At 42.7% G+C, this 23,360-nt stretch overlaps 1 protein-coding gene across 1 annotated transcript in view; it reads right to left on the bottom strand.

Annotated features, from left to right (window-relative positions):
- LOC111875776 overlaps positions 1 to 23,360 on the bottom strand; it is a 265,014-nt gene that overhangs the window by 193,588 nt on the left and 48,066 nt on the right. The window lies entirely within an intron of this gene.

The following is a 23,360-nucleotide window of genomic DNA, read 5'->3' as shown; positions in this document are numbered from 1 at the left end:
TTGAAATAAGTGGATGGAGGCGTCATGAATATTAGTAGCTACAATTAAAAGTATTTTTGAAAAATCGCTATTTTTTATGCAAGCCTAAATTTTATTGGGCATTCGATGACACTGAATATATAAATGTTTTATCGAAATGAATATGTAAAAATACAGTTGAATATTGCATTTTTAGGTACAAATATTTCAAGCAATGAGTAGACGATTTTTATTAGTGTATCATTTTAAGCACCGGTATATGTAATTATTAAAAGTCAGTATTGGTATTGAAAGAGAATCCACAATGAGAACCTAGATAAACGTAGTTAAAAATAATGAATCATCAGTAATTGAAACATCCGGCTTGCAGTTCTCTTTTTGTTAGATAACTTTCGAAATAAATGCTATTGAGAATTCCTAAATAAATCTAGACTTGATTTTCTGCGTGATTTGTCATTCAAATACAGATGTCTCTGGATGCGAAGCAACGTTTCTCTCAGTTCAGACAGTCTTTGGCCGCTGGCCATCACTTAAATCACTTGAAATCACTTGAAATGAGGATAGCTTAAAGCGATGGCTGGCGGCCAAGTCTTTCACGATACAAAACTTGATGTATAAAAGGATTGTTTTTTACTTTTCAGTGTGGTGGACTAAGCTAATTTCGCTCAACCTTTTATTTCTTTTATTTTTAGTCTCATCTTTAATACAGATATGCATCAAAATTATTTAAGTGCTTGTAGAAACTCAGTGGAAGAATTTTGTAGAAAGTATTTTACTCTTAGTTCTCACAGGTGAAGTTGTTCCTGTGCTTAATTAATTAGGCACCATGCCATGAAGGCGTATGGGGGAATGGAGATATGCCGCCAATATTCTTGTCCTCTACACTAAATGGAGCTGAGTAGTCAGCTTCACTCCCCAGCCGCTTTGCACCCTGGGAAAGGGGGTACCCATTGGATATGAGGCTGGGCGGTCCCTAGAACCGGTGTCAACGCTGTAAAAGCTATCTCTATAAGAGGCCCTGGAGCCTCATAGGGTTGTGAGACGTCGAGGTTCCAACGTTTTCTGGAAAGATGGCGGTGAGGTTGTCAGCCTTATGCTCCGACCGCCCTTTACCCCCCAGGAAGATTTCTGGCACTCATTTCTGTTAGAGGCTGCGTCGACCCCAGGGCCATAGTGGCGCTGGAAGGATTAGGTCAGTTGGGTTTCGACACTGTGGAGAACATAAAAATCCCTTATCGCATTCCTGGAATCGACTCCCGTCTATCCACCTTGTAACTTCTCGCTATACCGACTGATCTGTGCCGGGTATGCTAAATTATGTATACTTACAAAACATTAGGGTCGCACCGTAGCTCAAGCGGTTAGTCGCTGGCTTCCCACCGCGGCGGCCCGGGTTCGATCCCGGGTCTGGTCAAGTGGGATTTGTGGTGGACAAAGTGGCGCTGTGGCAGGTTTTCTCCGAGTACTTCGGTTTCCCCTGCCAATTTTCATTCCACCAAATTCTCCACAATCACCCTCACCTCTCATGTGGGGCTGGTACAATAGGCCAGAAGTGGCCGCAGTGCAAGGGACTTAGTCCCACCCCACTACCAATAAAAAAATTAAAAAAACATTAATTTCACTCCATAGATTAGTAATAAAACATTTTGTGGGTTATATTACGAAGCTGTCAATATCTAAAATAGCACAGCGGTGACTGGAAATTTTTATATTCTGAGATGTGACACCGTGCAGTCTAGTAAAAACTCACCGACTAGTCGACCTGCCTCCACCTTAGGGTCCGAAGAATAAACCAGGCAATAATCAAGCAGGGCGGTTGGCTTATTCTTCCAACTTGAAACTGTAGAGCGTACCTTCTTCCGGAACGTCGCTGAAACGCACACAGACATCTCTGCCTTAAATGGGATTCGAACCCACGATCCCAGCGTTCGAGCGAGCGAAGACAGTTAATAACTTAAGGCAGTCGAACATCAACTGCGTCAAGACAAGCATCAAGACATAAGACAAAAGACGCAGTCTTGCTTCATTCGTGATTCGTCAGCATGATGCTGACGTAAGCAACATGACTCAGACCGGTATGCGGCGATTTTCATAATCTCATTCGTTTCAACTGTGCTCCTTTTTTTGCGACATGTCGCAGACATCGTGTCTTGACGCATGCCGGTGTGCGGCCTACCTTAGACCACGCGGCCACTGTGATCAACGATCTGCCGAGAATACTTCTTGTATTATCAGGAAGTTAGTTAATTGCTGAGTTTGCGTAATTACATCTCCAAATGAACAGACACCAGTATTCCAGCTGCCAACTAAACCAGCGTGGCTTCTGCTGAAACGTCTATACGTAAGTGCGGAACGCCCTTGTGTTCTGTTCACAAGTACATTTTATGGTTCAAGTTCGTTACTCTCTCGCACTGCGCGCCATTTCTACTCCTTTTTTCTTGCTCCTCCGTTGATTCCTTTATGCGATTCCTCATTTGTCTGCACTTCCAAGCATTCTTCCACTTTCCCACCCTCTTTTTTTTGGTCTTTCTCTAACTCTCATCCTTCATTCAGAATTTCTTCTTTCTTCCATCCACCCTTTTTTATTCTTTTTGTTCTAAACAACCCTTCATCATTCGCTTCGTCTCCCTGGTACACTGCCAAGAGCGTTTCCTCCTAGCATACCGTTGTTACATACACTGTCCAATCTAATTTGCCGCCTCTTTTGGACAACCAGTCTAAGGCATGAAATTTCTTCGCCAGCTCAAACACTGAAATCGTGGGTTCGAATCCCAATCGAGGCATGGATGTCTGCGTTTATTCTGTGTTTGTGTTCTATGTATATTCAGTATTCAGTATTAGAGGGAGTGTGTTTCCCCATGCACCGCGATTAGTAGTCTATTGTACGTCCCCCTTTAATTTCTACTGTCACCATACCCTACCGGTACTGGTGCTCGCTATCCGCCCCTTTCTGCCAGAGAGGTCGGCCCTCTTCTGGCAGTGGTACCCGATAACTTCCCCATCTACCGGAGGCATTGGAAACTACTTGGGCGGGAAATTTTTGCCTAATTTTGCTCAGAGGTCTCATAGAGACATGAGGATCTTTTACGTGCCGTAAATCTACGATACGGGACCCACGGCTTAAAGTCTCTCCAAGAGGGTTTGATCCCGCGTACCTTGAGTCATGAGGTGGGAACGTTACCCCTAGACTACGGAGGCCGCTGTTCTATATGTAAGTAGCAGCCTTGCAATGTGCTGATACCCCATCCAAGGGATCCCACCCACTGTCTAAGATTAAGAAACTGAAGGGAAAAGAAACGTTCCACGGATGCCTGTGTTCCAATTGGGAGCAAAGGGTTCAGAGATAGGTACACTGGACAGAGCTTATCCGAAATGCAGTTGGACATTCTTCATTATCTGTATGTACTTGGCCTTTATAACTTTTGGTTTTCCTTCTTACGGACATATGGATTCGTCATAGATCAATAGGCGTAACGGCGGATCTACGGGTTTGACGACGGGATTCGATCCCTGGCAACGTCCAGATCGGCTCTGGGGCCCACCTAGTCTCCTCTCCAATGGGTAATGGGGCTCCTTTCCTGAAACGACCACTCACTTCCATCTAGTGCCAAGCTCAATAATGGTGGAGCTATACCACCACTCTCCTGTGCGTCTTCATGTCCTTGTGCTTAAATAATAAAGCACATGGATATATTTATTTATTTATTTGTGGGTTATTTAATGACACAATCAGTACCTCTGTTAGTACATTTATGTATATGTTACTTAACGACGCTGTCAGCAATCTGTTAGTGTATTTATTAATTTGGAGCTTCATAACTTGTACTTTTCTCCAAGTGTAATTATAATGATCAAGTCAAGGAGGCTGAGGTGGGCAGGGCATGTAACACGAATGAGGTAGAACAGGAATGCATATAGGATATTGGTGGGAAAGCCAGAAGGAAAGAGACCAGTAAGAAGACCAAGACGTAGGTGGGTGGACAATATTAAAATTGATCTTAGAGAAATAAGATGGGATAGTATGGACTGGATAGATCTGGCTGAGGATAGGGATTAGTGGAGGGCTCTTGTGAACACGGTAGTGAACATTTGGGTTCCATAACATGGTGGAAATATCTTGAGAGGCTGCACAACTGACGGCTTCTCAGGAAGGGCTTAGCTCAATGAAGTTAGTTTTTTAATTATTTATTTATTTATGTGTTATTAACGACACTGTCAGTAGCTGTAACTGTAAATCATCAAAGTATAAAGTTATTAGTGAATAAATGATTGAAAGTTATTTGGAAAGAAGCGCTGTGGCCTTAGCCTGGAGAAACTAAAAAAAAAAATTATTTAAGATACTTCAGTCAAAATAGCCGACTACCGAGCCCGGATTCGAGCCGAGAACTTCATGATTAGAACTTTACTGCTACTAAAACTTGTTGTGTGCTGAAATCACATTTCGAAAATAGTGTGTGTGCTACACAGAGGAGTTAACCTTTACACTTTACGATTAATTGTGGAACGGAGGAAGATTGCAAGCAGTTCGACCTGCCTCACCTCAGGGACTGCTTTCCTAAAGCGAGTGCGCGACCCGTGACTTGCGTAGCTTCCTGTTAATCCACGGTTCATCATGTCAGACCAGATATATAGAGGTTAAGGGAAGCTTCAACATCCAAAGAGCTGATGAAAGTCTGTCGTCGAATTAACATCGAAAAGTTTGATGAGAAGTAAGGTCCTCATTCGCCGGTAACGGTAGCCGAGCGGTCTAAGGCATGCACTGCCTTCGCTCGCTCGGAAGCCGGGATCGTGAGTTCGAATCCCACTCAGGGCATGGATGTTTGTGTGCGTTTTTCTGTGTTTGTCTACAGGTAGAGACCTTGCGACGAACTGATCATTCGCCCAAGGAGTCCTACCGAATGTGTAAGATCTAGAAAAAACCGAAGTGAACGGAGTTCATGGAGGTAGGCCTAGGCCCATTGGGGCTGTAGTGCCAAGGGAAAAAAAAGGTCCTCATTCATTCCATTCTGCAGCTGGTTTTCTGATTGAATTGATGCAGCATCTGAAACCGACAAACAGAACGTGCTTACCTTACTTTCCTCCTTGTGTTAAAAAAAAAAGAAACTCATGAGATCACCTTGTTGTTCGTCTGTCCATCTATTTGTTTATTTCCCCAAATTTTTTATGCTTTTGAGGCTTGTGAGGTCACCTACCTGTCTGTCTATCTGAATATCCCCTCACTTTCTGTTAGGAGACTTACGAGGTCACCTTGCTCTCTGTCTGTCTGTCTAAGTGTTTGTCCCCCTTAATTTTTGAGGCTTATATGAGTTCACCCACTTCTCTGTCTGTATATCCCACTAATTTTTGTGAGGAAGCTTATAGTATCACCTTGCTGTCTGCGGGTCCCCCATAATTTTTATGGTTTTCTATGTGGTCCGTGTCATATCAAAGGAAAGTAAGCGATTATTTCTTCCCGGAAATTTTTGTGTACTTTATGAAATCATCTTGCTGTATGTGTGTCTGTGTGTCTGTCTGTCTGAGTGTTTGTGCCCCCTCATTTTTAGGCTTATGAGATCACCTTGCTGTCTGTGTCCCCTATTGTTGCTAGGAAATGGGCCGTGTCTGTATCTGCCCTCCTCAGTCATTTTCTGTGCGGTCCGTGTCATATCAAAGGAAAGTAGACGATTAGTTTTTCCCCGAATTTCATGGAGGGACATAAGGATACTGACAGAAAACATACTGCTTGGGAGTCAGACAATTCAAACTAATTAAATTTGCACATTTGATACAAATGATCATGCAATAAATTTAGTAGAATTTGAATTTCTTTTCCAGCAGATAAAATGTAAACTTATCCGTGGGCTTAATTAGTTATGCACCATGACATGAAGGTGCGAGAAGGCAAGGTTCGATTCCCGGTAGAGGCAGGAGACTTTTCTCTTCTCCATAACGTTCACACCTACTCTAGGGCCTACCCAACCTCCTGTATATTCTGTACAGGGGGTTGTTTCCCGGGAGGTAAAGAGGCCGGTGCATTGAATTAATTTCTAACTTCCATCAAGTGCCCAGTTGAAAAATGATGAAACTATACACCTACTTCCTTATACGGATTTTCATTTAAATAAATATTAAAATTCTTGTGATTTTACATATTTTAATTAGTTTTATTTTATTCTGAATTATTTCTCAGAGGTTGTACAATATCGTCATGTGGAAGGTAGAGTGAAGAAGATAGAATTTTAATCTACGTTTAATATAAATGAAATGATGCTATTACTTTTTTCTACTAATTTCTCTTATTAAATTGGTAGCTGTCAGGACGGATTTATACAGTCTGCTCTCAACTGGTGCTCGTGGCGGAGACAAGTATAATTAAATAAGTTGTCTCTATTAACATCATTACGGCCCTTATCAAATGGAAAGATTCAACAGAAATTGTCAGTTGGTTGATATAAGGAATTAAGAGAAGTACCGACGCTAGAGGCTACAGCGTTTTGCTGTAATTTGCGGTGGACGACAAGAACTGAGCCACCAGACGCCTGTTTACTGCTCGTAGGTACATGTAACTCCCCATAAACATGTAGGATAAGAGTATTACTTAAAGGTTCACTGGCTATAAAACCTAATGGTATTGTAATAATTACAAAAATAGTATCTGTTAGTCTTGACCCCAAACTCCGATGGAAGGAGCACATTAAGAAGAAGCAAGAGGAACTGCAAATCAAATTTCGAAAAATGTCCTGGCTGATCGGACGTCGATCAGAACTGTCAATGTACAACAAGCTGCTCCTGTGTAAACAAATGCTGCGACCAGTCTGGACACATGGCGTCCAACTATGGGGATGTGCGAAAAGGTTCAACATCGAAATAATCCAACGATACCAGGACAAAGTACTAAGACGCATAGCAGATGCGCCCTGGTATGTACGCAACAGGGACCTCCATCGAGACCTCGGTGTCGAAACAGTCGCATCCATTATTGCAAGATACGCCACCTCACACGTCAATGAAGAAGCGTCCAGGTTCCTAAATGTGGGAAACCTAACCAGGCGGTTCAAACGGACCAAACCTTACGAACTAGCCAAGTAGCCCGAAAGGGATCCGATGGGCGAACTTAACTTCACATAATCTTAGTAACTTAGTGACAAATTAAAAAATATTGTTAGTTCAAGCGAACTAGTCTTTGTAACATTTTGCTTGCATCTTGTAGCAGCCAATAAATAAATAAAAAAATATATGTTAGTAAGTGACACCGTATAGTGCGGTAGAAATTCGCTGTTGTTTCGGAATAATACATTGCCTCCATCTCCAAGATCGAAAAGTTTCCTTCGTGACTCGTGGGGGTTAGTTAGTTAGTTAGTTATTGAAGAGGGTGGGTTTCCCCATGCACCGCGATCAGTTTGATCTATTGTGCTTCCCTCTATGATATTCTACCAGTCTCTATACCCTACCGATACTAGTGCTTACCATCAGTCCCGACCAAGCCAGCGAGTTCGGCCTCTACGGAATTGGCGGTATCTATAATGCTTCCCCCATCTGTCAGAGACTACTGTTGGGCGGGAAATGTCCTTGAATTTGGCTCAGTGATCTCCTTAGGAGATATGAGGTTCTTTTACATGCCGTAAAGCTACGACACGGGACCCACGGCTTAAAGTCCCTCCCGGAGGACTTGTTCCCTGAATTTTTCCGCCCTTAAAAATTCCACGACCTCCGCCGGGTTTCAACCCGCGTACTACGAGTCATGAGGTGGGAACGTTACCTCTAGACTAAGGAGGCCGCTGACTCGTGGGGGTTACTCTTCTTACCCAGTTCAGTCGGTAAAGCAACTAGGCTACGAACGGGATGATCGAGGAGTAAGGGCAGAGGCAAGAGACTTCCCATTCTACATAATAGTCACGTGTTTCAGTGACTAAGACGCGGATCTGGATTGGTGAATCGGTTTATTGGATCTTCATTAGTTGTAACTACAGTTAATTCTTACACTGTCAAGATACAGCACATGTAACGTCACACACTAAGTCTTCTAATTCTTCTTCTGGCCACATTGCTGTTCTCTTGGAACTTCTGAACTCAAGTGAGTCAATTCCAAGTCCCGTATTGTCTTATATCCTCTCGGTACGGATCATGCACAGAAAACGACAGTTCAATTGTTACGTAGCGCAGTCCATACAGAAAACAAATCACGTGATAACTATCTCACCAGTCCATTGGTGCGCTGAGTTTTGCCTAGAAACGAGTTGTAAATATTCCTCCTATTGTTGCGTGACCTTACGCGAGAATGTGCTTATAGCACCGTTTCCTAATTCAAACGTTACAATATTCAGATCGGCTTTGGTGTCCACCCAGCCTCTTATACAATGGGCATTGGTGGTTATTCCCGTGGTAAAGCGGCAGGGACGTGAAACTGACCACTCATCTCCGCCTAGTGCCGAGGTAAAAATTGGTGGAGCTGTACCTCCACTCTCCCATATGCTTTCATGGCATGATGCTTAATTAATTAATATTAAACCCCAGGGATAAATTTACCTTCACTTTACCTTGCGATGGATCTCTACGTTCCTCCGAAACGTCAATAAAATAACGTCAGACTACACGGCGTCACATCTCTAAAGACTGTAAGCTTCATAGTCACCGGCAGTAGAATCTCAGGACTCACAACATTAATTCTAGTTGAAGAACCGGAAATCAGACAGATTGACGGAACATGAAGCACGAAAAAGGGAGAGGCTGATTCTTAATAAAGAGATTTTGTGTTTAGTCCTGAAGGAAAGACAGCCATTAGGGTGGTCCTGTTAACGTTCGTGACAATTGTCTTTTATTAATGATAAAATTATTATTTTGGATATTATCCATTTTCTTTGTTATATTTAAATTATAAAACTAGCTCTGTCTAACGACCACAGCTGAGTAGAGCTCACCCTTCAATAACCTGATAAAGGAAGCAGATCGAGCTTCCGAAACGTTATATAATTGAGAGAATGAGAAGTGCCCACCATAATAATTTTGTATTTCATACCAGTAAAAGTAAAGTGCTTAACTGAACATGCACTATGCCATTAAGACACATTGAGAGTGTACATGCTTTTTTCTCTCTTGGTTCATTCTTCCACCCTGAAGATGGAGGCCACAATTTCCTTCGAAACGTATGTTGACTCATCAGATTGCACGGCGTTATATCCCATAAGATAAAGCTTTTCAAATAGAAGCATAAGGTTCAGTAAACTTTTAAGCAAGTTTTACTATTTTGTAAAGTTGTCCCTGCGTTTAATTAATTAAGCATTATGCCGTAAAGGCATATGGGGATTGAAAGTATAGCTCCACCATTCTTTACCTCGGCACTAGATGACGGTGAGTGGTTTGCTTCACGTTCCAGCCGCTTTAACTGCAAAGAAAGAGCCCCCCTTACCCATTGGATAAGACGCTAGGTGGGCCCGAGGGCCGGTCTGGACTCTGTGGAGAAGAGGAAAAGGTTTTCCTTGCGGGGAATCAAACCCCAGTCATTCAATGAGTAGTAATACCAGTTAGGATACTTATAGTATTGAAGATAATATTAAAATGGATTTCAGAGTTTAGAATGTAAGAGTATTGTCTGCTGTGGTTCAGTAGGACTTCCAGTGGTGGATTCTGTGAGAACTCTAATGGAATTTCAGGTTCTATGAAAAGAGAGCATTCTTGACGGGCTGAGCAAATATCAGTTTTTCAAAACGAGACCGTAGTTTTCAAACCAGGCCTCAGTTTATACTCCATAATAGTCTTTAGAGATTTTAATATGTCACGTTTTGAAATTATAAATTAAGTCTACACATTTTGTTTTACACTCAGAGGTACAGACGTATTGGCCAGACATTTGACCTCTTAGCAGAGACTTTATAATTCATGTGACAACCTGAGTAAACTTTTCCTCCACTTCTGAAGGCAGCTTGAGTTTAAATCGATAATTTAATTAGAAGACGCCTCACAGTGGTACAGCTCTCGTACAAGGAGAAAATTAAAGGTTCTGCAAAATTAACTTCTTCCTAGTTGCACACAATATATCTACCTTAAACTCAGTGATCAGTTCGGATTTTGTGTTTGGAAGAAAAAAAACAGCCTTAAATAAGCGGTTAAAACGAATTGATTGCTTCCGAAACGTCAGTTGACTTTCACCATATTACATGGCGTTACAACCCAGAAGACAAAGCAGCTTGTAGACTTCAACACTTACTTATTTACTCACTCACTCATGGAGCTGAGCCCTTCTGGAGGAGCCGCCAATGCTGCAGCTACTCAATAATTTCCCAGCATTTTATGGAACCCGAAGGTTCATTGCCGTGTTAACAAGAGCCCTCCACTGGTACCTATACTGAGCCAGATCAATCCAAACCATATCATACCATCTTATCTTTCTAATATCCTTTTTAATATTGACCACCCACCTACTCCTTGGTCTTCCCAGTGGTCTCTTTCCTTCTGGTTTTCCAACTAATATCCTATACGCATTCCTCGTCTCCCCCATTCGTGCTACATGCCCTACCCCCTCATCCTCCTTGACTTGATCATTCTACTTATACTTGAGAAGCGTACAAGTTATGAAGCTCCTCATTATACAGCTTTCTCCAGCTTCCTGTCACTTCATCCCTCTTCGGTCCAAATATTCTCAACACCCTGTCTTCAAACACCCTCAGTTTATGTTCCTCCCTTAATGTCAGAGACCAAATTTCACACCCATGCAGAAAGATTTCAATACTAGATATCATGATTACGTTGCAATGGAAGTATGAAACTATTTACGTGTATTTACAAAGAGCAGCATGGAAAGGCTTAAAACTCTTCTTAAGAACACTGTCAGAATTTTAGTGTACTTATTTTATTCTCATTTTTTGAAAATTTTATCAATTTATTTTAATTAATTTCATACAAGTTATTCATGATTTTCTCGCCCTCTTCCGTCGTAATACCGGTATGGTAGCTTAAGCATGAAGAATACTGTCTTCTTGAAGAAAACATCGTGTAGTAAGGTAGATGTTCACTGACGTTTCGGAGGACCATGTTGCCTCTATCTTCAGGTTCGAAGAGTAAGCCAAACAAGCCATCACTGCTCTGGCTTGCAGACCTTAGATCTTCTTTCCCTACTGTTTCTAGGTGATTACTTGCTTGGCTTATTCTTGACCTTGAAGTTGGATTCTCTAATCTAATCTACGTAGCTACAAACAGACCCTCGTTATATAGCCGCGGCATGGACCACATAGAAAACACCTTCTATTGGGATGCGTGCTTACAGCTCCGTTGTCTAGCACTGGGCATGGCGAGGACCACATAACACAACTCTTCTGTTGTCAGAATTGTTGTACTACCTAACAACGAGCTGTAGCATGGTCCGCAGAGAACACAGCTCCCATTGTTGCGTCACTGCAATATGAAATACGTAAACGTGAACGCAAATGGATAAAGCACCTGGTTAGAAGGGCAGATGAAAAATGCATAAACAGATCTACAGTATAAACCAAAGTGGCGCCAAGATAGAGACAGATTTTCTGAAAGATTGAATGAATACTTGAAGTCAATATCTCATGAACTGAAAAATTTGACTGGTCTATTCATCATCACATTGCAATAATATTGCCTTCTATTATTGAAAAATTTCAGGTTATTTTTAAGACAACACGCCCATCAAGAAAGATGGACGTGGTAACCATTTTACGGCCAATACAAGAAACTGGCATACGTCACTAGAGAAACAATAAAAAAAAATCAGATTAGGCAGTTCAGGCGAGTCTTCCCAACAATTCGGTGTTCCAGTTGATCCAATATCATTAATTTAGAAGAGACACCCACCGCTGACGATCAGCCTCGGGGGTTAGCAGGTAGCCTCTCTAACTGGCTATTGGTCCCATTTCCGAGCCACACAATTGCATGAACCAGCCTGTGGGTCGCGTACCAAGAAAGGCTAGAAATCTCAGTAAAATTTGTCCCTTTGCTTAATTAAACAACACACCATGAAGACACGTATGAGAGCAGAGGTGTAGTTCCACTGACGGACACTGATTGGATACAAGAATTGGTGGGCCCCAGAGCCGGTCCGGGTATTGCATAGAAGAGAATATCTGCCGTCCCCGCCGGAAGTCGAACCCCAATTTTAAATTATCAACTCTGTAGCTAGTTACTATAGTGGGTTACTGCGTTTCTTTAAACTCATTAATACATTAATATGTAAGTTATGATTATGTTGTAAATAGATTTGATTAGCGGTTGAGGCACTATGCTACAAACTGGAAGGTCTCACGTTCGATTCCCGATGATGTCATTGGATGTTTCAATTGACCTAAACTTTCCAGCCGCACTATGGCCCTGGGATCGACACAGCCTCTAACAGAAATGAGTACCATGAATCTTCCTGGGGTGGTAAAGGGTGGCCGGCGCGCAAGGCTGACAACCTCACCGCCATCTGTGAGCGGATTGTCTATAAAATGTGGGATCCTCGATGCCTAACAACGTTATGGGCTTCCACAGCCTCTTACAGGGATAGATTTTCAGCTTTTATTTCATCAAAGATATACTGACCACAAGCTAATTGTGTCTCTCTATAAACAGTGCCCCTTTGGTTTGAGATGGGTCCATTCGGGTCTATTGAAGCCATCACATTTCGCTATGCGCCTGGATCTATTGAAATATTAGCAAGATCCATTGGCTTTGCTTCCAGCAAGACTCCGCTAGGCAAGAAGATAAACTTATTCTTCTTCAATGCAACAGAGAACAATAGTTCAGTCGTCAGTTCATCAGAGTTGAGAGTGGGCCTCAAAGTTAGTAATAATTCTTCGAGCTGACAAGTTTACAGGCAGAGTGATTTATTTTCAAACCGTCTCAGTTGTTATTTCTATCGATTTGAGTCCCGCAGTCGCTTAACTGGCATATCTACGTAGTTACTGCGCATGCTTACATATTTCTTTCTATACTGAGACCACGTATGATAGTCCCTCCAATGGTGGGGATGGTAACTAGAGGCTTCCACCCCTCTTCTTTCTTTTGTGCTAATCTCCAGGACCATTTGGCGTATATCAATATTTACCATACTTTTCATTTCCTGGAGCTCTTTCCCCTTCTGTTCATTTAACTACGCTCCCAGTCGAAATATATTGTCACATGTATGAATGACTATAGACGGGGTTCTAATTGGTGAATGGATTTATTTATCACTTATAAAGACTACTCATAAGTACAGGTGATTACGGCGTCACCGCTAATCTCCATAATTCACAAATCACCATTTTTCAGCCAGCTGTGTCTTCACCAGCCGTTCCCGGCAACGGCTTCTAACAATGGAAATTATTCAGCTTCACGCCCTCAGGTCCTGTCTTCACAGCCTCCCGTGCAGAACTGCCTAACAAATGAGTTTTTCCCTTGCTTATAACATCTCAACATGGCACACGTAGAAACAGCCCTTTTCCATTGTTGTAATACAACTGTTGCATTATTAAGAATTTGCTGCCTAACAACGGGAATGTGTTTACAAGCCGTTGCTTAACTGCCAGGTTACTCAACCGGTTGCTCCAAACCTCCCGGTTATAACATCTCTCCCCGGACCGAGCATAAAACACCTTTTCCAACAGTACCTCTATTGTTACATGAGTATCAGTTGCAGTGGGAACGTGTTCACCGAGCCGTTGCCTAGAATCGGCTGTACGCGCTACAATACATACATATATACACATTTGTACATACATATATAGAGGGCCTGAGAGAGGTCAGGCCGAACACGCCCTAGTTACAAATATGAGGCCACCACTCCACTGCGGAAGTCATAAAATGTGTGAACATACTTAATACTTGTAATTACTTTCACAATTTTATTTTAAAAAATTAGGTTATACAATAGAAATGATTTACAGTGTTTTACAGTTTACACGTCGTGTACATATATTTGGCATTAATTTTAGAGTTACATATAAAATATCATTAAAATTTTAGTTATCTAAACGCTACAGACGGATATTAGTGAAATGCCAAAAATGACAGTTAAACGGAATCCCCACATTCTTCCATTCTTTATCTGCTCCTCTTATACCTTTACGTTGTCGAGGTAATTTTATTTTCTCTTGACCTAAGACAGTCGGTAGAACTCCTTGGAAGGGGGTTCGACACGCCACAAGGCCGCTACCTAACACAAACAGAATAACAAACACAAACAAACATCCGTGCCTTGAGTGGGGTTCGAACCCACGATCACAGAGTCCGAGCGAGCGAAGACACTGTAAGCGGCCCCACATATTTGCTTGCTTGTTATAATTTGTTAAAGAAGAATATATTTGTGGCACTCCCTAGGCCAAGGGCCTGCTGAATCCCTTCTATATATGCCTAAATACATAAAGCAGTTGATGTATGGAACTGTATGTTAGTGTATGACCTTGCGGAAGGGGTTGGCCCGGAGAAGTGGCCGGGTGCTTGATTCCAGGACCTTATTATACGAAACTGCGAGTAGAATCCATTATTCCATGCATAGGCTCTTGCAGTTGCCATAGCGACGAACCAGAGAAGCGCGGCTCGTGGGCGGTAATCAAATAAACAAACCTCTTGTAGGACAATCATTATTAGTGGCAGTTGCACATCCGAGCGGACCTCTCAGCAGTTGCAGCCTGGCGTACTAATCTGCATCCTATTGCTCCCTGTTTACTTTTCATATGTGATTATTTTTATACTTATTCCTTTCTCTATCTATTGTTCTGTTTGTCCTTCGTCTCATCCATTCTTTCATTCCTTAAGTCCCTTTTCTTATCTTTTCCTTTAGATTATCTTCTCTTGCTTCCTCGTATTATTTCTTTCCTCATTTTTTCTTGCTTGCTTCATTTCTCTACATATTTATCTATTTTCTCTCTCTTATTTTTCCTCTTTCTTTCTTTGTCTTTCTTGTTCTCTTCATTTTTGTCTTCCTTTCTTATTTATTTCCTTTCTTTCTTTCTTCCATTTTATTTGGGGGTACGAGGTAGCGTAGTTGGTTGAGACACTATGCTACAAGCAGGAAGGTCGCGAGATCGAATCCCGATGAGGCCATTGGATTTTTTCTTCAATTTGCCTAACCCTTCCAGCCGCACTATGGCCCAGGGGTCGACTCAGACTCTAACAGAAATGAATACCAGGAATATTCTTGGAATATTCTTGGGGGTAAAGGGAGGCCGGCTCATAAGGCTGAAAACCTTGCCGCCATCTATGAGCCGACTGTCTAGAAAATGTGGGAACCTCAACGTCTCACAACCCTATGGGCCTCCACGGCCTGTTACAGGGATACCTTTACAGTTTGTACTTTTACTTCCATTTTATTTGATCCCTCATGCTTTATTCACTTTTGTAGACTTTAATTTCTTATCTTTGTTTTTCATTTGTTGCATGTTACCTCTTTTTCTTTGTTTTTCACTTGCTTTATTCATTCGTCTTTTCCTCATTTTTTCAGTTTTTGCATGACATTTCATATTTCTTTATTAATTTCTAACGTCCTCCCTTCCGTATGTCTTTTTCCTTCTTTTTATCTCTCTTTCTGCATTAATTTTATCTATATTTCCTTGTTTCTTCTTATTCCCTTCAGCCTCCATTACTCCTCTTGCAACAGTCGACCAAAACAATTTGGCTAGCACGTAACACAGTGACCACGCCCCCTTCTGCATGACTTGCAGCTCCACTCTGCCAGAACCGAGCTCTTGAACATGTTTATGCATGCATGCTGAGAATTCATCCACTTGTCTGGCTCTCTTCCATAATGAAACGCAACAGAATAGAGAACCTATACTTCATACAGTTTATAATGCACGGTTACCGCATTGTCCTCATTAATCTAACATAATATTTTGCTCCTTAACATTTATTACGTGCAACGTTAAGAATTATGTCCCAGCAGAATGAACCATCTGGCTGCTTCCTGGTCACGCGTGAGTTTGACTATTGCGTGCTGATGTTTTTGAAATACAAGCCCAACAATTCCCAGCATGGATGATTACGCCTAATTCTATACAAGATCTACGATGTTAGACACGTCAGCTGGGAGACCTGCAAGTACTCAGCTGAGTTTCTTCATGATTCAACTCAGTCCCTCCAGGAGAAATTAGCGCGGAACCTCAAACTACTGACATACTTTGACGAATGAGAGATATGCACCAATCTCGGTGAAGTTTTCATCGCAGCGAAAATTCGTGAGGTGGTAGCTGATATAGATTATTTCTGTAGAGTACTAGTGAATAAGCTGATTGTCGCTCAGATGCAACGTTAAACTTCATTACTGTGCTCAGAGAAGTCCACTTTCGGACTCTGTCCTAAACCAGTCAAATCAGTTTCATAAACTTATGTCCTGTTTCTCTAATATTCATTTTTAGCCTACTTTCTTTAGTTCGGAAACTAAAAGGAGTCTTATCAGATAACCTTGCTGGCCGCATCTATGTGTCCTCCACTAACGTTGTTAGGCACTTGCTTGGTAAAAACTTTCCCGTGGCAAATGAATACACACGCAAAGATCAAAGAGCTGCCGGATGCGGTGTTTTCTTTGCGATCCGAGTCATGTCATATATTCAGAATGTAGGAAAGGAAAGTAGGAAGAGGGGTGTCTGAGGATTCCCAGAGCCGTCAGACACTAAAATACGGTCATGGATCACGTGGGACTCAGAACCAAGTATCATTGTGCTGCCGAGGTCCAGCAGCAATTTAGCGGAGAGGCAGGCCAGTAGGAAAATTGTTCTTTGAGACCTTTTATAATATTATCATTCCATGTAAGCGCAAGCCTCGCAAGTTCTGCATTTATTTCAGATATTTTGACTAAACTACCTTCCCCCCCCCCCAATGTTCATATTTTCAGTAATGAGTTTAATTAAATTTAAAGTTCTTCTGTTATAATTGACTACTGTGATAGTATGCAGCAAAGGAAAGTTGCAGTGCAGTTTTATGCTGTAAGTAAAATATTTCACAGAAATTTGTACAGCATAAAACTTATAATCATACTTGGGCACATGAAAGCCGAGGTATGAGACGGATCTACTGCAGTACAGCTTCTGAAAAGGGCGCTTGAAAGTTGCGTTTCCCTATTTATCGCCCCTATTCACCCAGGACGGACTCCCCCACTTTTCTCCGGTGGGTCTGAGTGATCACTTGCTTACAACCTACTTCCTTACCTAACCTATTCATTACTCTACGCATTATATCCCTGAAGATAGCGGCAGAATTTTCTTCGAAACATCACTACGAGCATACAAAACTACAGGGTGTCGCAACGCAGAAGACCACTGCCTATAATTTATGTTTAAGTTCATGTTTGTCCATGTAGAATCCCCGAGTTAATCAGCTGCGTTGCGTACAGTTTGAGAGGCTGAAAGTTGCTCAGTGAAGAAATTTCCCGCCTATATTCGTTGCCATGTTCACAAGAGACATTCAATTCTATTTGTTCTGAGCCAGCTCAATCCACTCCATATCCTCATAAAATTTTCAAGTACAGACGGATTTGCTTCAAATTTTTCCCCGTTTTATACATGTTTTAATATACAATGATTATGTAGAGAGCCACTGAATTATCTCAACAGACGTTTGAGATATATTCAGTCTCGGAATAAGAGTGCAGTGTGATGCATACCATATCAGTTGACACTATTTAGAAAGGGGTACGAAAATTGCCCCTCTTGACTCCTCACATCCCTTAGTCTGGCCTGAAATTCGAACCATACACGCCTCAAAACGATGAAGGAATTGTATTCGCTATTCTGCATTTGAAATCAGGAGGCGGTTACGCGGACCACATAGGAAACACCTATCATTCTCGTCGCGTATACTTACAGCCAGCAACGGGCTGTTTACCAAAAATCTGTCTCCTCGGGATCGTGCTTATCGAGCCGTTGCCTAGCAGTTGGTAGATACGTCACAATATTAAATTGTGGGCTATGTAATCGGTATCGTTAGCTCTTTCTTCAGGAATAAAGCTGGCAGGGTATTAAGCTGACTACTCATCTACAGCTAGTGCCAAGGTCAAGAATGATGGAACTACAACTCCACTCTCCCTTACGTCTTCACGGCGTGTTGCTTAATTAATTAGGTCTGGGAGAGACATACAGTGAGGTGTCATTGAAAGCCCATGGCATTTTCTTTCGCGATGTTGCCAACACAATGTATGGCGTACACCGTGTTCACATTTCAAGACGCAGAATATTCCACGATAAGGTTGAAATCGTATCCGAGACAAACGTCCTCTTAACTCGATATATTCCCACTGAAAATCGATGAAAGCGAGAAGGGTCGAATTCGGGCAGCCATGTTGCCATGTCGGCAACAGAAGCACGCCACTTTCACCTCTGCTGGCAGTCGTTAATCTTCAATGATGGGGTGAAAAATAGTTTTCCTCCGTTACCATGGAAACGCTGTCGTAATTTATCCGCTTGAATTGTCAGCGATAGTGTCCATATGCCTCCGAGGGAAAGTGGACAGTATTTCTTATCCGTCGATGTTCAAGCACTCAATCCCTCACGGAACAATAGTAGCTCAGTGACTATAGTGACGGGTTTGGATTCAGTTCGTCAATGGGCAAGATTTCCACGTTCTTACCATATTCAGGATAGTGTCGGTATAGCAACGGGCTACGGGCTGACCGGCCGGAGTTCGATTCATGAGAGGGATACAGCTCCTCCACAGCTTTCAGACCGGATTTGGGGCCCACCCAGCCTCCTATCCAACTGAACAGGAAGATCTTGTCCCGGAAGTAAAGCGGAAGAGGCGTGAAGCTGGCCATTCACTTTCATCTGGTAACGAGGTCAAGAATGGTGGAACTAAAACTCAGTTCCCCAATATGTCTTCATGATGTAGTGCTTAATTATTCAATAAATTAAGAACATACGTATCTTTACCTTCATATTCTTACTGATTGTGGGTCCAGCCAACTTCCTGGATGGCGGGACCAACATGGCCTCCCCTGAGAGGAAGGGAACCTCGGTCTGCAAATCACCACTCACGTCAGTTCAGTGCCATGTTAAAAATTCGTACAGCTCTACCCCCAAATTGGCAGTCTTCACGAGGAGACAGAGGTAGAGAGTGTGAGTTTGTGTTTGTGTTTGTGCGTGTTCGTGTTCGTATGTTTGTGTTTATGTTCGTATGTGTGTGTTTGTATTCGTGTTTGTGTTCGAATGTGTGTGTTTGTATTTGTATTTGCGTTTGTGTTCATATGTCTGTGTTTATATTCATGTTTTTGTGTTTGTGAGTGTTTGTGTGTCTCTATTCGTGTTGTGTTTGTGTTCGTATGTGTGTGTCCGTGTGTGTTTGTGTTCGTAGGTTTGTGTTTATGTGTTTATGTTATTTTATGACACTTTCAATACCAGACACTATATGCCGTTTGGATGACAGCTGCTTATGCATTGGAAGGGATATGAATGGGAGCGGTCTTGGCTTAACTGACGTACTGTTTCAGCATTTGCCTGGAGGGACTGAGGAAAACCACGAAAATAGACTGTCCCGTTTCCAAGCCGAGACTCTCTCGAATACAAATTTACGTCAATTAAGCCGGTTTTTGAGGTGTGATGCCGTGTAGTACGGTAAGTACATTTACCTTTCTTCCTGAAGATCAGCAAAGTACCATGACACTCGAGCATACAGTCTTCGCCTGTCTGCATGTGTGGAACCTTACAACTTCTCCGAGCTGTTTATTATAGAGGAAAGAACTGGACTCCATGACAGGCGCTCACTGTATCCTCGAAATGAAAGTCTTGCAACTTGGAACCGTAGTTTGTTTCTGGTCGCTATAGCCAGTTCAGCGGTTTAAGTTTCGTTGCAAACTCGACGGAACGGGGGTGCTGTATGTGGACTGCGAGTGTAACTTGTCTCTGTATAAGAGGATTGGGAGTGGTGAGTGGAGTTTGGTGGTGTGTGAAGCAAGGAGTGGCCCCATTGAATTTCACGACATGTCTCCCGCGAGTAGGGGGAGAGAACCCCTGAAAGCCGTTTAGTTTGGTTTAATTGCAATCTACCACCAGCCAACCATCGAGACAGCGGCGCGGAGAAACAGGAGCGTTGGGGGGAGGGTCTATTCCTTTGTAAAAGCAAAAGCGAAGGCGCGCAATTTCCAGTAAAAGGGATGAGTTTGGTTCCGGAGGATGAGAGATGATTTCACGGGATGTGGAAGGAGTTACTTTTTGAGGGTTGGTAACAGAAAAGCTACGTGGCAAATCGATATTGTAATTATTATGACGGAGGATCCGTTGACGTTCGGACGCCTTGTAATAGAGCGTCGGTCAATTTGAACTGAGAAGCTGCTACTGCACCGCGTACCAATGTGCTACTGTGCTGCTTAATCTCAGGATAATAATGACCGGAGTTTCAATGGAGTCCGGAGATTCTTTGAGTTCGGGTTGCTGCCTTGGTGTTGTGACGTATACGCGCATTCCTAGGCAACGGATCGGCAAAGATATTCCCGAAGCATACGCTCTTAACTATAGGACATCCATTGCTAGGTAACGGAACAATAAACACGCATTCTTGACAAGAGGAAACTGTGTTTTCCGTGGCGTCCGTGCCGAGGATTTATAAGAGGACACACTCAGTCGTAGTGGAGATAACCCGTGTGGAGGCAAGGTCGAATATCTCCACCGTGACCCTGCGAGTTGTAGGAGGCGGCGAAAATGGAAGTCTCAAAGCTGAGACAAAGAAATATGGTCGCGAGTTCCAAGGGACTCGGACCCGAGAAAGACTGCGTTGACAAGGGACAGCAGCATATACAAAAGACAGACACGTCCTCTCGTCAGAGAGGGCGCCCCACAAAAACAAGACCATAACTGTCAAACAGTAGTAAATATATTCGACACCAAGGCTTACTGACTGACGGTCAGTCGCAATGTGACTTCAACTTTTTGACCAAGTTCAGTTGTCAGTAGTAAGCTGAGAGTTGAGTTCTGCACGGGACACTGTGAAGACAGAACCTGAGAGCGTGAAGCTAAAGAATCTCCACTGTTAGGAGCCGTTGCTAGGGAACGGCTGGTGAAGACACAGCAGGCTGGAAAAGGCTTAGCGTGTACTGTTGTGATTTGTAGTGTGCAAATCAGAGATAGCGTCGTAAGTGCTTGTACGTAGTTACGAGTTTTATGTGTACAAGTGATCAATAAATCCATTCACCAATCCGTACCCCGTCTATATCAACACACATAAATTGTGATAATATATTCTTACCAAACTATACGACGTCACATCCCAGAAAACCGCCATCTTAATTTTCTCATCATTGTCTACAAATTTATTATTTCACTTCAATAATGTAATATTAAATTTTATTGAAGTAGTTTCAAAAACTCTTTAACAATATTTTTGTTAAATATTTGACGTGTGTAGAACTAAAGTTTCCGCTGTTCTTAATTAATTAAATGTCGCGCTACAAAGGCATGTGGGGGAATGGAGGTATAGCCCCACATATTCTTAAAGTAGGCACTAGATGGAGTTGTGTGGGTGGCCTTCACACGCTGGGTGCTTCACTCCCCCTCCCAAGTAACCTTTGAATAGGAAGCTCTCATTTAAAACGAAAACCTACAACTTGTTTAATTTTCAAATTTTTGCTTCAGACTGAAGCATTGGCTCCTTGAATTACTTGCGTTTTGTAAGCCTCTCTCAGATACGTGTTTAAAAGTGTATAGGTGTCTTTAAGTAACAACTTAACTGACACTATGAAAAAAAAACTAAAGTTATCTTTGTGCTTGATTAAGCATTATGCCATAAAGAAGTAAAGGAGCGCGGAGATATAGCCCCATCTATCTTGACTTTGGCATTAGATCGAGGTGAGAGGTCAACATCGCACCCCCCCCCACAATCTACCCAATGTATAGGAGGCTGGGTGGGCCCCAGAGTCAGTCTAGATGACGTGGAGGAGAGAAAAATCTTGTCCGTGCCAAGAACCGAACCCCGGCCGTCCGGTATGTAGCCTGTCTGTACCGACTGAGCAATTCTGGCTGCTGATTGTCCTCATACCTTTTCCATCAACCTGGAGTAATGTTTGAGACCTCTTAGACACTTTTATTTTTAGGACTAGACCGCTGATGATAATCGTCAAATAACCCACAGCTCATAAACATGTAATGCCTCCCCCTTTCATGGCTTAATTCAGTGTTCAGCCTGGCGTCGAATCACACGTTTTCACTCACGAGGCCATAAACCCGGCTCTTAGTAGTCATTGCTACGACAACCTCAAATCAGCCGACTTCTCAAAGTGATGTAAGGTCTGCAGCTAGCGGCATGTGGTAGCGTAGTTAGTTGAGGCACTATGCTACAAGCCGGAAGGTTGCGAGTTCGATTTCCGATGAGGTCATTGCATATTTCATTTGAACTAATCATTCCAGCCGCACTACGGCCCTAGGATCGACTCAGCCTCTCACAGAGATGAGTACAGGAATTTTCCTGGGGTATAAAGGGCGGCCAGTGCGTAACGCTGACAAACTCACCTCCATCTGTGAGCCGATTGTCTAGAAAATGTGGGAGCCTCAACGTCTGACAACCCTATGGGCTTCCACAGCCTTTTAGAGTGATAGTTTTGCCTTTCTAACTTTTACCTTTATATAGGATATTAAAAATTATTGTTCTTACTGTGCAACCAGATTGTTGTTGGCCGTGATAATGTGATAATGTGATAATGTGCTGCGTGGTAAGAGCTCTCGCCTATCTCAGTAGACGTGAGTATGAAGCAATGATAGAATGTTCATCATCGTGGGTATACCGATTCTTTATCCAGTGACACTTTGCCTAACACGAATTTCACATGACGTTATTTAGGATTTTGAGGTCGAGGCTTCGAAGTAAGAATCCAAGGTCCGATTGCCCGAGCCATGGCATAGCTATATGTTAAATCCATTGATTATGAGAACCTTTTGATGAAGCAGATACAATTAAGCTTACGGAGTTTTATGTGACATTGTGTAATCTGAGAGAAATATATTGACATACTGCCTCCATCTTCAGGGTAGAATAGTAAGCCAAGCAAATATAGTCTTACTGCTTGCGTGTTTCTTTATTGCCTTACTCTTCTTCTCTGTGCAGAGTGGCAACAAATTCTTCCGAAACGTCCGTAAACTCCGGTCATATTATCCGGTCCCCCTAAACCAATAGTTATGGCCGCGCCATAGCTCAAGCTGTTAGTCGTTCGATTCCCACCGCGGCGGCCCGCGTTCGAGCCCGGGTCTGGTTAAGTGGGATTTGTGGTGGACAAAGTGGCACTGGGGCAGGTTTCCTCCACGTACTTCGATTTCTCTTGCCAACCATCATTCCACCAAATTCTCCATCATCATAATCACCCGGGCAGGTTGAGCCGTTCTAAGCTTTAGATCGCTCACGTATGATGTCATCATATTTCCCTTGACGGATTCCATCCCCACTATGCAGTATCCTGACGTCAGTCACGTGGTCCCATGTACCCCCTCGTGAAGGGGAGAATTGTACAGTGC

Source organism: Cryptotermes secundus, unplaced genomic scaffold (genome assembly GCF_002891405.2).
Source record: "Cryptotermes secundus unplaced genomic scaffold, Csec_1.0 scaffold775, whole genome shotgun sequence".
Lineage (NCBI taxonomy): Eukaryota > Metazoa > Arthropoda > Insecta > Blattodea > Kalotermitidae > Cryptotermes > Cryptotermes secundus.
This window is presented reverse-complemented; position numbering and strand designations above follow the sequence as displayed.